The 13,289-nt window shown below is 36.9% G+C and overlaps 1 protein-coding gene across 1 annotated transcript in view; it reads right to left on the bottom strand.

Moving 5' to 3' along the window:
• Nucleotides 1–13,289, bottom strand: part of PDXK (pyridoxal kinase) — a 933,402-nt gene that overhangs the window by 333,629 nt on the left and 586,484 nt on the right. The window lies entirely within an intron of this gene.

Raw genomic sequence — 13,289 nt, 5'->3', positions numbered from 1 at the left:
AGATCAGGTAAGTCATCAAGCTCACTCAGCAACACAGGCAACTTAACTTCCAAAACAATCAGTGTGCTCTTACTTTACACCAGTGAAGTTACATATTCCAAATTCCTTGATGTACCTGCTCTTTCCAACATAAGCTATTTGGAAATAAACATATGTTTTCCTAAGTCTTCTTTCCCCTGTTACAAATGTAGAGCTGAGTTAAAGTAGTCGTTATCCTGACTATATGGTCATTATTATTATTATTATCAAACTATGTGTACTGTACATCTAATTCATTAACTGTTTATTACTATCTTTGTTATGTATACAGTTTTTCTATTTTTTGCAGCTTCATCTGTTCTTGTCTTTCATGTAGGCCCAGTAACTGACCAAAAAGGGGCTTTGTACCAGTTCCCTTACCAGGTTAACAAACTCAAATGAATAAACAAATACCCCCATTACTTATACTATGTCCACTAAACCTTTAATTTTCTTTTTATTCAATTCAAAACCTGTTTATTTCAAATGTTTTGCATTTCCAAAATATGCTCCCCTATATTTTGCATCTAAGACTAAATCATACTCATAAGACATCATCACCAGTATTGTTACACCTTGCTCTATTTCTTATTTTGCTTTAACTAATGTTTCTTGAAATTTCTGTAAAAGCATTCATAGTCAACACAAAAATAATTCCACTGAATAGAATTTCTGGTTTGACAACTCTTAACTGCAGTCTTTTCTCCTATCCATCCATTTGCTAACACACATACTTTTAAATTTTAATACACCATCCTTAATTACTGCACTAGTCTTTCTCAAATGTTGTAATTTTCCATGCATGCTTATAATTAACATTGTATGATTTTTCAACATCACATTTCAGTCTTATCCACTTCCTTCATTTTCTACATATGCCATCCACCAATTCCTGTATCAAGATCAACATTTCTTACACTTTGCTTTCCTTTAATACCACCACCACCACCCTCCAGTGTTATTACTTTTTCCATTCTAAACTGCAGTATTTTCTTTAACGTCCTGTAATCACAATTACCAAACGTCATTGGCTCCAGTTTTTCAACTGTTTGTTTTCATTCCCCCCTTCCACATGCATTTTATTACTCCTTCCCAAGTGTCTTCCTCCAGAATATTGTTCTTTAACCAATCATGTACCAATGCTATAACGATATTCCTTTCTTTATCAGTCATATCTTTATAAAACTTGTATCCAAAACTTGGGCACCGTCTCCCTTAACCTTTTTAAGACATCACATTTTTATTATTCTACTCCTGTTGTGTCTTTTTAATCCCTTGACATTACATTCCTTTTCTGTTGTTTCAACCTCCCTTCCATACATTTGTGCATTGCTACCATAACAGCATCCTTTGTAGAATGCATTTATCCCTTGTTTTTCTTATTTTTTTCCATACATCCTTCTGAATATTGCATAATCTAGCTCAAAAATCATAATATTACTTCTTTCCTAGTTTTTAAATTGAAACATTGTCTTCTTAACAATTCTTTTGTTCTTAATTTCTTCATAGAATGGTCTTTTTTTCTCCAGACATTTTATTTTGTTTTGTCCCAACAAACTTTCAAAACTATCAACCACCAACTTATATAAGCTCTTTACCTTAACATTTTCTGCCCTTTCAATCACCAGAGACAATCACTTCCAAACTTTATATTAAACTCTACACAAAACTTTTTTGAACTGTTATAAAAAGGAGCACGTTTTCATGGTTTTATCATAACGTTGCAACCACCTTTCTAAAACCCACTCTAGGAGTACAACTCCTTGTTAATCTCTTATATCCTTTCCTTATCTTAATTTTGTTTCCCCTCTGACTACACAAAGCATCTATTTCCATGTTTTCTCCTTTATATAAAGTCTGTTTCTTTCTCAAATACCAATTTATCACAAATCATTACTTCCGTGATCATTCTGACATCAGATGTTTACTTCTTCCCTTTCTGTAGCAAATTACAGTTCAAATTTCCCACAGTAATTATATCCATTTTAACTACAGCAAAGGTTTTTAGACTCTCAAATAGCTGCTGTCTCCATATTCTTTGCAGGTGCATACACTACAAGTAACTTTAATTTACTATTTTTAACTCAAAACCTGCTATCATTAACTTATTCGCCTTTCCCATCACTGTATCCATTATTTTACCCATTATTTGTCAGTAGATCTGCTATTCTTGAACAATGCTCTTTATACAAATGTCCATATAGTATTCTCAAACCATAACTAATCAAACTGTGTTGGATGAACCTCATTTAAAAACTACACATTTAACAAGTATGGGGGGTGGTAAAATGGTTAAGGTCTTTACCTCACAAATACAAGATACAGAGCTTGATTCTGACCTCTGATTATTGGCTAGGCTTGTAATAATCTATAGACTGATAGCCTAGTATTTACCTATCTACCTATTACATCTACAGTCGCCTTCTTACAACAGTCCAAGACCACCAATATTTTTGAATCCCCTTTATACTGCAACTACATTTATAATATCCTCTTCCAATCTGTGTGTTTGAGGACATCTTACCCCTTACCCTTTATCTTCCTCTTAACGTTGTTTCACCCATCACCAATCAATATACATTTCCTTTTTCAAGTATCTGTTTTTCTTCCCTTCAGTGTCTAAAACATTTTTATGCAAAAATCTTTCCCTTCATTCCATAAGGACACATTCCTTACCATCTTTTATGCAACTTTCTCTCCATAGTTACCTCCTCTACATTGCTTCTGTTTTCTCCCTTCAATTGTATAAAACACAAAAATTCATTCTTTTCTTGTGCTTTATTTTCAAAATACCCCCATAAATGCCTTTCAGCACAGCATTTCTTGCACGTCATTTTACGCCATTTTAAAGTGAGCATGTTTTTTCCCAAACTGAGAACAACACTTTTGATTTCTATTACAAGAAAGGTGTTCAGATAAACCAAAAAATTAACAAGATTTTGTCCTATTATCATAAAGCCCCCTCCTTTGTCTTTTTGTAGTTGTCACCCTTGGCAAATGTAACTTGGACAACTGGATGGGGTACAGGAAATTAATTCCTGGTTTGGAAACTATGTCTCTAATGGACACAGGCAACCTGTATCACCCAGACCCCTGTTTGTAAATGTTTCATCTGCCAAGACTCTGCTCATACTTATCAAGGATACCAGAACTTGTCAGAGAGTTGGGATGCATGGCTAGGCTTAAAAAGGCCGTTGTAATTGTTAGCCTAGTAAACACCTATCAACCTCTCCATGAATAATCTCTAGAAAAACCCACATCTCCCACTCCCCAGTCCACAACTGTCTGTCATCAAAACGTGACTGTACATCTCAAGAAATTTATCAGCAAAGGAACCTATAATGCTATCTACAGTTAGTGCTACAGCAGCTCTGCATTGCACAATAAGTTTTAATTTTTCTTGGATTTTTTTTTCTACCACAACATATCCATTGCAAAGAAAATCATTTTTTTCTCATTTCCACACAGTAACATACTTTAAATCTTAGTTCACAAAAAATGTTCAGTACACAGCTGTATTAAAGCCCTCACATTTTATACAGAAAAAACTGTCATGTCTGGTTATATATTCTTTACTTTCGTGTGTAGTTTGAACCACTGGCTTGAGTAGTATTATTTTCTTCTGCTGTATTTTTTACTCCTTACTTCATGTGTTGTTAAGCCTATGACTACTGCATGTGTTTACACAGGCTTCTCATTACTCATCTCTGCCTCCCTTTTAGTACAAGTACACCTCCATTTTCATCCTGCAACTCATCTTTCAAGCCATTCACTTCAATATTTAAACCTTTTAAAGGTTGTATTCAGGGACAAAAGCATTCAACTGATTCCTTATAAGAGAGTACCTTGTCATCCCTCAGCTAGATCAAATGCAGTAGTAGTGCATGGTACAGGCACTGCCTCTGGGATAACGACAGGCTCTTCATCATCTGCTGGCACAGCCATCTCCACACTGTGGTCAGCAGTGTCAAGCAGCTCACTATCCATCACACCAGCAGTCTCCTCCTAATCATCTTAGCACCAGAGGTGACAAAACACCCAAGAAGATAGGGGGTTACTGCAATGTCCCAGCAATGTCCTGCCCAAACTCCCAGCAGTCAGTATAAACACTATATCATGCCTCCCCTGAAAGGACGCAACCAACCTAGTGGGACTAAGCCTGAGAACAAAAGATGAATAAATGAATGAATTAACCATGAATTAATGAATGAGTGAATAACAAACGAACAGAATTATGCAATAACGACTCATTTCCATTCAAAAATGCGCATGCTGATTGGACTGCCCAACCAGCGTGCCCACTGTAAATCAAGCATATACCAACAGAAAAAAAGTTTTGCTATGAGTAGTCAGCCTTTTCTACTGCCATTTTCTATGGGGGACAGAGCAAAATATAAAAAAAAATCTGGTACATTCTGCAAACTAAAAAAACAGAAATGCTCCTGAATTTCCATACATTTCTGCACTGTCCCTCCTAAACTCTTGTCAGACTCTCATACCTCTCAACTGTCCAGATTTTCACCTCATAGTCTTCATCTTTTCTTCATAAAAAATGCCGCTTCCTGGCAAGCCACATGGGATTCATATCATTAAGTAATGACAGACATATGAGGTTTAGGGTTCATCCATCCATCCAGCCACAACCCCTTTTTCCCATTTTTTCACATGGAGTTGGGGTGTCACTTCAACAGTGACATTCATCTACAGCCAAAGTTTACCAGTGACTAGCCCTGCCACTTAGGCTTCATATCCTTCAAAAGATGCATGTTAACATAAAACTTCTCATTCCATTAACTTTCTAAATTTATAAGAGCAATAAAATCTGTCCATATTTTGGACCTTTGATTCCCCCAGTTATGCTGGGCTTTGCACATCTTTCTTGCATTGAGTGGCAGGAAAAAAAAAAACAATGGAAATTCACATTTCTCTGTTGCTTCCTCTGAACAGCACTAAAGTATTGTGCAAGCATGGGATCAAGACCCTTATGCATGCACAGTACATCAGCAAACACGGAAGAACGCAGAGGAACACTACAGTGCCATTACACAAAGGCATTATTCAAGAAAGGTAAGCAATTTCTTTCTTAAATAATGTCATTGTATAACAGTTTCATCCTCATGATTAAACCATGCAACCGTGGGTTAATCCTGTAATACCCACAACCAGTCATGGGTTATTGCTAAAATGTGCTTTTAACTGCTGTTCTCTGACATGACCATACCTCTCAATGTCTTTGTGCAACAAATCTTGGCAAAGCCTCATATAATGGCGGGACAAAGACCTCAAAATATGGACACTTTTTTACATATTGCTCTTACAACTTAGAATGTTGATACAATAACAAGTTTTGCAGTAGCATGAATTTTCTGAAATATATGAAATCTGAAACTCAAATGTCTGCTATTATTTTCTGGCTTCAGTCCTCAATGGTTTGCCCGAAAACCAAAATCTTATGACAAAGAGACAAAAAATAAGAGACACGAATCTGGACAGTCTGTGAAAATCTGGACAGTTGAGAGGTATGGACATGAACTACAGAAGTACAAGATGGATTTGCAAGGATAAGCATGGGAATGAAATAGCAATTTGCAGACTTTGCATTTTGCAAAGTTTGTTAGAAAGATTTTTTTTTGAGGCACAGAACTACAGCAAAGTGAATGTCACCTTGGGAGAGTTGCTGTTAAGTGCTTTTTCTATAAAATGATACTTTTAGTACTTTAGTTTTGTACGTTTTTTTAGTTGGACTTCTTACACCAGTAATGCCGATTTACAATGGGCATGAAGTTGCGCAGAGTCAATCAACATTCATTTTAGAATATAAATTAGCTTCTATTGTACAGCTGCTGTTTCTGTATTCTCTAAATGTGGTTTCACTTTCACAATTTGCAAATGATACAAAAACAGTCTGAAAATGTGACTGGTGTATTCGAAACTGATAAATTCAGGGGAGATCATTCAACTAGACCTGGAATGTATCTGGTAATGAACCACATACAATGTAATAAAATGAAAAAGGGTGATTTAAATCCCAGGCAGAATTTATAATTTAGATCCCAGGTATCATGAGAATACATTTAAGAAAATGTTATTGGCATTCTTACGATGGATAAATGGATACTTTAAGAAGATATTCTCTACAAAAATATGGTAAGAATATGATGTAAAATCACATACAGACTTACATAATTGTTGACAGCAGCATCTACTGAAGAGAAAGCATACCTAACCTTACACCAGTGATCTGCAACAAGCTTTCACAGAACATAACCAAAGAAATCAACCAAAGCTGTAGAAGGTAGACTACCAAAGTCTAGAAATAAACACTATAAGGACCTCTCCACTCCAACAAAAATTTGCTTCTACTTTGAAGTCACAGCAAGAATGGAAATTTTTAGATCTCTATTAAAATCACTTAATGAGAATTTGTTCACTAATGAAAAGTATTATTACTGCGGCATGTTTGTCTCCTAGGTATATGCATTTTAAATGCTGGCTTTGACTCTTCAGTCTTTGATAACATATACTTTTATTATCATGTGCTCTAAACCTGAGGAAAAACAGGAGGAGGAGAAAAGGTATAAATTTCCTTTGTAAGAAATAATGTATTGAACAGAAACATGTCAGGCTTAGAGAACAGATTTAGGATCAGTGCTGGAATTGTATCTGATTTATTACATACATATCCCTCAACAACTGTTTACAACAATGGATTTCAAAGCTAATGGTGATCCGGAAACTACTATATTCAGTAGAGAATTTACTAGATTACCAGACTCAAGAGTCTACTCCAGATTTTCAGTGCAGGGAAATATTATGTAAAACACTTGATAAAGGATAATAAAAATATAAATAAATGCTCTGCACTACAAATCTAGCAGAATAATACTTTAATAACGGCATTCTGTGCATTGTGCTCTACAAGCATCAACATGTACACTGGCAATGCATACACAGAGGGCTGGGTCTATGCCAACTGGACTGATTAGATGTAATAGGGCCCCACAGCTATGGGGGCCACCACACTTTTGACTTTCAGTGCTGCAGAAAATCATCACTCTGACCAGTCCCCAGCTGCGTAACCTCATCCTCTACCTTGAAAGAGGAAGAAGCATTTCAAGGGACTCGTAGACATAAGAGGTTATTGTGGTAGAGCGAAACATTTAATGATATTTAGTCTTACTCCCCGCATAAGCAACAGCCTCACTAGGAAAGCAGACTACATATCCCAAAATCCCTTGCGACTTTCCTTTATACCGAGTGAGTCAGTGGTGTGTGGGCAGAGCTCAGATGAAGTGCAGTCAAAATCTAAGGCAGAAGCAAGCTTACCCTGTATTTTTGTTTTTTGACAACCAGGGATTAAGTTAAGTATTTTTTTTTCTGGCAGGCAAAACCAGATATTCAGAATAGGCTGTTTAACCTCTTCTTATCGGGTTTGACATGGGGTTTGTTTTAGAGCACTGGCCGTGGAGTGGTGGGCAGGGTAGTAGTAGGCTCAGTTCAACACTACTGTTGCCACTACCACCAGTTATTTGCTTGCTAAAGTAAGTCATTCATGTGGTCTCATGGCACTATGTTTCTGGACTGCAGTGACTGAACATAATGGCTGTGCCTATAACCCCTCTCAACTGTCCAGATTTTCTCAGCAGTCTAAAATCACGGCACCCATAAATTAACACAGTTTAAAACTATACCCTAACAATAATATTTGTTTACTTTCAACTATTTATACACAATAAATTCTATCTTTAACACATCCTTGATTACTTTTCAACCTTATGCTCTAGCATAAATTTATATATAAATATTGACTGAGACCCCATGTAATTTTGGACAAATGTGCATATAACTGCATTGCTCTTATACTATGCACCTAGTGTTAATTTTCCTTTGAATGTACAACTTATGTTTGTAACCTATGACTGCTTTCTCCTACATTTTTCTATACTTTACTATAACTGTGATTTTTAAATGTCTTTATTCTGAACATGCTATGAATTGTATGCAACTTGGGGCTTTTCCCCCGGGCCTCCTCTGAAAATGGGTTAACTACCCAATCAGACTACCCCAGTAAACAAATATAAAATAAACTTGAAAAAAAATATATATACACACAAATTTACATATGTGTGTATGTGTGTGTGTGTGTTCTGAAATCCCGAATTTCAGTATTCCAAAATTATAACACCGAAGCCCTGAAATCCCGAAATGCCAGAAGCGCAAAATTCGAAATACTGAAGTTTGGAGCTTCTGGTGTTGCAGTGTGTGAATGGATAGGTGTAAGTTCAGGTAAGTATGTATGACTGTATTGGTTAGGGGCTTTAGTGTATGTTAGTGTGTGTTTTGACTGTGATGTGTGTGTGCAAGGGGCTGTGAAATGTGTGGGTGTGAGTTACCTGTCTGTGTGTGACTGTGCGATCTCGGAGTTAGTATATATAAGTAGGAGGGTGTGGGGGGTGCAACCGCCAACATGGGGGGTGCCCCCCTGCTTGTCTGTAGTGTAGGATTGTATGTTTGATTGTGGGGGGGGGGCTGTGTGTATGTGTATGTGTGTGGTGTATTTGTAGTGTAGGTTCACGATTTTAAATTTCGCGGTTATGAGGTTTCGGGATTTCAAGCTTTTGGCTATAGAATTTTGAAATAATGAAATTCAGGATTTCAGGATTTTGGGATTCTATAGTGAACCCATATATATGTGTGTGTGTGTGTGTATATATATATATATATATATATATATATATATATATATATATATATATATATATATATATATTTATATATAAATATATATATATATATATATATATATATACACATTATATATATATATATATATATATATACACACACACACACACACACACACACACACACACACACACACACACACACACATATATATATATTTAGAGAAATAGCGAGAGAGATAGGTATAGATATATGGGGTATAACTGTATATGTATGTGTTGGGGGACAGCAGTAGGAAGTCTGAGTGCAAAACAAAAATTTCTGGCTGTATCTCTGTTGACTGAATTCTGGCTTCTTCATGGTCTACAGTGAGACAAACCATTTTGCAGTTCTTCTAGTAACCAGCTGTAATATATATGAATTTCCTCTCTTTCTGTTTTCTGTCATTATTTGTACTAAAGATTGTTTATAAACTTCAGCAAAGAAAGCATTTGGAACATCAGTAAACATCTGACATTTGGAGCACTTAAAGCATTTGAAGTTAATGCCAATAATTTTACAGCAAATTTGTTACATCTAGATTCGGCTGTAGTAGATGGTGAAAAAAATAAACACAACAGCATCCCTTAGGATCCTTAACATACAGTAACTACTGTATGTAAATTATCCTTGTACTTTTGCGGTCTGTACACTTATGTAACCACTATTTTTTTCCTTGAATTCCTTCTGTATTTATTGCTCAGTTTTAGTAAAGAGTGGTTCAGTCAAATGTTGCGTCAGTTTTTATTCCCATGAATACAACCAGTCTTCTTTCCTTGATTGGCAAAGCACTGCTTTCATTCAGCTTTGTTATGCTGTTGCCAGGTCCTTTAGGTCCATCGCTTTATTGAATACACACTAACCCAGAGAAACTAAGGACGTGGCTTGCCAACAGTTTTTTACATTCAAGGAAGATTTTCCTCCAAGTAGGTTCTCACCAGTTGATGCTGCTATAACACAAACTAGTTCACATGTGCAGCAGAACTAATCCAATTTAACATCATCCTTTTTATTACTTGTGGGCATTACATGATTTCATCACCGGTCCCAATTTGCCAGAATGACTTATGACATTTCTTTACCCCCTTCCTCATCTGTCTCCTTCCTCCTCTCTTTTGTGTGTCTACCTAGTTATTTTTCTCACCTCTTTCTTTCATTTTTTGCAAAATATCTTGTTTATATTCCATCATTTTTAAACAAATATTTTCAAACATATGTTTTACTTCTGCGTGTGTTGCATTTGTTCTCCACCTATTCCTAAATGTCACTTTTTTGCTTTGTTGTAGCCACTGTCAAATGGCCTAGTCCGAATCTGGAAGCTTTATCTTGAACACCTTGTTACTCAGCTCAAATTTGTACGATAGGTTTTGATATCAGACTACCATATTTCCTCCCTCTAATCAAGCAATCACTTGAAACCTAGTCATTCTCTTCTCCTTCTATACTTCAGCCTGCATGGTCTTGATTTCTCCTTTAAAACTTCTATACTCTGAAGTTTTCCATACCCAAATTAGAACCCTTGTTCCTTAGAAGTTTAATTTTTATTTGTGGTAACAACAGGGATTATTTTAGTTTAATTCTGCCAAGGCAAAACACTTGGTAAGCATATTATGTTGACTTGACTGACTTGACTTTGCCTGCTTTGTTTCTCCCTGTTTCCCATGTCCCATTACTGTAAATCCAGGTAAAACTCTGTCTCCTTGTTCTCCTTTTAAGATTCCATTTAATCTGCAACAGTCATATTTCAGGTTGAGTGCTGTTGGTCTACGCCAGCCCATGCAGCTTTCTTGTAGATAAAAAAGGTACACTTTATGTACTCTAATCTTTACAGCTGCACTGTATGCAGTATTAGTGTTGCAAAATTTTCCTTCAGAAAAGTACTGCTTCCTCGTCTCTGTGACAGAAGGAGATAAAGTCTTGCTGGCAGCCCCAGACAACCTGAGTTTGAATAACGTCTTGAGTGTTGGGAGAGCTGGAGGAATGGGTTACAGGTGCAGGACAAAATGCCCCATTCAAGGTGGAGGGTGAGGTGTCTCCCAGTATGCTAGTGCACCACTACAGGTAGTGCTTATATGAAAACCATTAAAAAGGAAACAGACTTATAATCTCAAGCCGGTGACAACAGCTCTTTGGGGGGGGGGGGGGTCTGTGGTGTATACAAACATACACGTCAGTGGCAGAGCCATGGATTCCCTTGTTGATCTGGCGCTTACATCACCATGAGGGGAGCAATTAGGAAAGGAAACAATGCTTCCATTGTCTGTACTAACAGTGAATCATATTCATCAAAAGAACTTTTTATATACTGCATAAAGTAACATATTTGATTTTACCTACCCTGTGAACTTCCTAGTTGATGTTGTTAGCAAGCTGTATGCATGTAAGCGCTACACATTTCAGCTGTATAGTTGGAATTGTTGCTTCAAAGTGGACTGGAAAGTTGAGGGTCACTTTCTATGAGCAATATTTACAGCTCGCTTATTAAATGCTTTTCCCTGTGTGAAGAAATAGGATATATTTGGGTCAGTATATGAAATCAAACCATAGAAAATGGCAGCAGCAGCACAACAGCAGTGTGTGTGTGTGTGTATGTGTGTGTGTGTGTGTGTGTGTGTGTGTGTGTGTGTGTGTGTGTGTGTGTGTGTGTGTGTGTGTGTGTGTTTGCGTGTGTGTGTGCGTGTGTGCGTGTGTGTGTGTGCGCGCGTGTGCGTGTGTTTGCATGTGCGTGTGCATGTGTGTGTGTGTGTGCGTCTGTGCAAATGCATAGCTGTGTCAACTGTCCCCAGTTTTGCCTCACATTTGTGGTCCATTCCTCATAAAACTTATGGTTTTATTGCAGATTGGTGTATGTGGCAGTTGCTAAATGGTGATAAGCACGTGAGTTTCAGTTTTCATACCCTTCAGAAAAATAGTGGTTAATGCAAAGCTTGTTGCACTAGCAACTTTCTAGAAATATAAGAGCAATGTATAAAATTTGTTACTGAATTTGGATCTTTGTGTCTGACTTGAGCTGAGACTGGAGAAGGTAGGGGTGAAACTGGTTGCACTGGACGGTGGAAACGGTTGGCAGAATGGTTAAGGTCTTGACCTCACAGATACAAAGTAGAGGGTTTGCTTCTGACCTCTGGTTATTAGCTACACTTGTAATAGTCTACAAACTGATAGCTTAACATTTTGTCTAGGCTTGTAAGGACTGTAGGGGATGTTAGCTTATTAACAACCTATGAACTTATGGCTTTTACAGTAGCAAGCTGAGATACATGTCTAGGTTATTACTTACATACTTACATATTAATTAATGTATTTGATCTCAAATGGACATTTGAAATATACATACACATACAAGTGTTTGCAACTAATAGTCACATCTGTGTGGGTGTGTAATTATACACTGCAAAACTTGTATAAGCAAAGGGCTGTGGAACAATGCAGTGCATTCTGCACAAAAGAAGAGTCAATAGGCAATATTTTGGTCACACTGTAACACAGTTTTGGAAAGTTGTTGTAACTGGAGCTAGGTATCAAATGGAATTAAAATTAGTAAAATCACTTTTTTCTGGGGAAGCAAAGAACCACATTTAAAGTAGTCCACATGGGCAAGAAAATTTTAGGTTATATGTGTGGCTTGATTAAAATGCTTGGAGCTTCACTATCTGAAAAACAACCTCATAAACAGAGAGGTATGGCATAACGTAATTGGTCAGCCTGGCTGAGAGGGGACATGGCTTAGTGGACTTCAAAATGTCTAAAATTGTACCCTGCAGATGCTAAGGCTGGCCTTGTATGCAGAATACACTCGTTAAACATTCCTTAGAGAGGAAAAGCCATGGAGGAACATTAAAGTTTGCTTATACAATGACATTAATTAGAAAAGGTAAAAAACATTTTTCTTAAATAATGTCATTATATAACAGCAATAATCAACTCCTGTACATGGGTAATGGAGGATTTACTCAAGCCAGGCTCTGTTTCATTACTTTACTTTTGCCCTCCTAATCAAACTACACCAACTATACATATATCCAGCATTACCCACGCTCAGTCAAAGATTACTGTAAAAATAATCTACTGCACTAAAAGGAGTGAGTCAAAAGAAATTATTCCTTGGTTGTTGGCATATAAAGTCCACTTATTCCACAAGCCATAGAACATGATTAGCGGTAAACTTCAAGACAACTCTTACTGCATGCCATACCATACAAGTAAATGCACAAGTGGATAAAACCTCTCAAGTGACAGAGAACACAAAAAAAACTTCACTTTATATCAATTAAAGCCTTATACTACTTATTACTAGCAATTAGAGCTCTGGCTGTCACAGCAGTGATAGTTCATTTCAGTGAGCACTCCCTTCTGGCCAAAATACAGCCTTGGGTGCTTAGTTCATATATTCACTCACACCAGGTAATAGAATGACAGAGTACAGTCCCCACCTCTACTATCAAAAAATGTGAGAAGTCTTAGGATGTTGGCAACCATAAACAGCCTGCCTACCTACTTCTTTTAAACATTTAGGCCATTTCCTCATTTCTGGAGAATACCCATCG

Source organism: Protopterus annectens, chromosome 5.part0 (assembly GCF_019279795.1).
Source record: "Protopterus annectens isolate FY-2018-M chromosome 5.part0, PAN1.0, whole genome shotgun sequence".
In the NCBI taxonomy this organism is placed as follows: Eukaryota; Metazoa; Chordata; order Ceratodontiformes; family Protopteridae; genus Protopterus; species Protopterus annectens.
The sequence above is the reverse complement of the archived record's forward strand: the minus strand, read 5'-3'. Positions and strand labels throughout refer to the sequence as shown.